This window comes from Styela clava, unplaced genomic scaffold, assembly GCF_964204865.1.
Source record: "Styela clava unplaced genomic scaffold, kaStyClav1.hap1.2 HAP1_SCAFFOLD_139, whole genome shotgun sequence".
In the NCBI taxonomy this organism is placed as follows: Eukaryota; Metazoa; Chordata; class Ascidiacea; order Stolidobranchia; family Styelidae; genus Styela; species Styela clava.
The window spans coordinates 27,501-30,000 of record NW_027556605.1 but is presented as its reverse complement, the minus strand read 5'-3'; the positions used below and the strand labels follow the sequence as shown (position 1 = coordinate 30,000).

Genomic DNA, 2,500 nt, shown 5'->3' with positions numbered 1-2,500 from the left:
TTTTGGGCGAGCGCCGCCGGTCCGTCGCAAGGCGTGTCACTGGTTGCGTTCGCCTCACCTTCGGTTCTCCGTCGGTGCTCTTGACTGAGTGTCGGCGGTGGCCGATAAGTTTACTTTGAAAAAATTAGAGTGTTCAAAGCAGGCTGTTCGCCTGCATAGTGTTGCATGGAATAATGGAATAGGACCTCGGTTCTATTTTGTTGGTTTTCGGAGCACGAGGTAATGATTAAGAGGGACAGACGGGGGCGTCCGTACTCTGCCGTTAGAGGTGAAATTCTTGGATCGGCGGAAGACGAACTACTGCGAAAGCATTCGCCAAGAATGTTTTCTTTAATCAAGAGCGAAAGTCAGAGGTTCGAAGACGATCAGATACCGTCCTAGTTCTGACTATAAACGATGCCAACTAGCGATCGGGAGGCGTTACCATGACGACCTTTCCGGCAGCTTCCGGGAAACCAAAGTCTTTGGGTTCCGGGGGAAGTATGGTTGCAAAGCTGAAACTTAAAGGAATTGACGGAAGGGCACCACCAGGAGTGGAGCCTGCGGCTTAATTTGACTCAACACGGGGAAACTCACCCGGCCCGGACACAGGTAGGATTGACAGATTGAGAGCTCTTTCTTGATTCTGTGGGTGGTGGTGCATGGCCGTTCTTAGTTGGTGGAGCGATTTGTCTGGTTAATTCCGATAACGAACGAGACTCTGGCATGCTAAATAGTTACGCGACCTTCTCGGTCGGCGTCTAACTTCTTAGAGGGACTAGTGGCGTTTAGCCACACGAGATTGAGCAATAACAGGTCTGTGATGCCCTTAGATGTCCGGGGCCGCACGCGCGCTACACTGAGTGAAGCAGCGAGTGTCTAACCTAGGCCGAAAGGTCCGGGTAACCCGTTGAACCTCATTCGTGATTGGGATAGGGACTTGCAATTGTTTCCCTTGAACGAGGAATTCCCAGTAAGCGCAAGTCATCAACTTGCGTTGATTACGTCCCTGCCCTTTGTACACACCGCCCGTCGCTACTACCGATTGAATGGTTTAGTGAGATCCTTGGATCGGCCCCGTCGCGGCTGGCAACGGCCGCGTCGGCGTGTCGAGAAGACGATCAAACTTGATCATTTAGAGGAAGTAAAAGTCGTAACAAGGTTTCCGTAGGTGAACCTGCGGAAGGATCATTACCGAAGGTGGTGGTAGGCCCCGGCCGACCGCGCACTGAATTGTCTTTGGGTGCCGCCGAGAGGGCGGCCGTCAATCGGGGTTCCGCCCCGTGCGACACGCGTAACACGTTGGCATAGCAAGGCAGCCGAGTGCGATGGTGGCTTCTGGGCACCGCGCTCGATGTGCCGCCGGCCCAGCCCGGCGGTCGCTCGGCGCCGTTTGTTGGTGTTTTTGTGCAGTTGTTGTCGGTGGTGGTTTTGTGGTCGATCCCACAGTGTGACGTCCGCGCGCTTCGGCGCCGGGCGAAACGTCGAGGACGACTCTTAACGGTGGATCACTCGGCTCGCGAGTCGATGAAGGACGCAGCCAAGTGCGAGAAGTAATGTGAATTGCAGAACACATTGAACGTCGACCTTCTGAACGCGAATTGCGGTCTCGGGTCAATCCCGGGACCGCGTCTGCCTCAGGGTCGCGTTCGTCCTCACCCGAGGGCCGTCGCCTGGCCTCTGCGAAGAAGGCCGGGCGTCGCCCCAAGTTGAAGCGGTCGCCGAGCTTTCTCGGCGCGACCGCGTGTCCCGTACACCGCCGGCCCCTCGACGTGTTCAACTACGTTCGAGGGGCGGGTCCAGGTCGGTCGGTCCGGTCACGAGATCAAGACCGACCGTGGGCCAAGGCGGCGACGGTACGCGCTCGGTCGGCGCCGGCGGCGACGACTTGCGATGCCAGCGGGCCGTGTAAGAAACGGCCCGCTTGACACATACGACCTGAGTTCAGGCGAGAGCACCCGCTGAATTTAAGCATATTATTAAGCGGAGGAAAAGAAACCAACAGGGATTCCCTGAGTAACGGCGAGTGAACCGGGAAGAGTCCAGCGTCGAATCTGCGCGCTTTTCGAGCGCGCCGAGTTGTGACGTACGGAAGTCCCAGTGCGGCTGACGGCGAGCGCCGGTGTCCTTCTGATCGAGGCCTCGTCCCACGGCGGGTGTTAGGCCCATAGGGGCGCTTGCCTTGGCCGCTTCGGGTCTTCTCGGAGTCGGGTTGTTTGGGAATGCAGCCCAAAGCGGGTGGTAAACTCCACCTAAGACTAAATACGGTCGCGAGACCGATAGCGGACAAGTACCGTGAGGGAAAGTTGAAAAGCACTTTGAAGAGAGAGTTCAAGAGTACGTGAAACCGTTGAGAGGCAAACGGGAGGGCCCGTCAGGTCGCCGGCTCGCTTTCAGTTGGGTGCGGGGGCGCGCCGTCTCGGTTCGCGGACGCTTAAGGCGCCGCTGCCGAGTCGGCTCGCGCACCGTCTCAGCGCACTAGCGACCGGCGCGGGTCACGACCGGTTTGCCGTCGGTCTAA

General features: G+C 57.8%; 2 non-coding genes and 1 pseudogene across 2 annotated transcripts in view; all 3 read left to right on the top strand.

The window, feature by feature from the left end:
* Nucleotides 1-1,173, top strand: part of LOC144419136 (small subunit ribosomal RNA) — a 1,810-nt gene extending 637 nt beyond the window's left edge. Inside the window, exon 1 of the ribosomal RNA XR_013473868.1 lies at nucleotides 1-1,173. This exon is cut by the window's left edge and continues 637 nt beyond it. This is a non-coding gene — a ribosomal RNA (small subunit ribosomal RNA).
* A 298-nt stretch (nucleotides 1,174-1,471) lies between these two features.
* On the top strand, nucleotides 1,472-1,625 carry LOC144419147 (5.8S ribosomal RNA). The gene has a single exon (XR_013473873.1). It is a non-coding gene; the product is annotated as a 5.8S ribosomal RNA (ribosomal RNA).
* A 288-nt stretch (nucleotides 1,626-1,913) lies between these two features.
* LOC144419141 (large subunit ribosomal RNA) overlaps nucleotides 1,914-2,500 on the top strand; it is a 3,695-nt pseudogene continuing 3,108 nt past the window's right edge.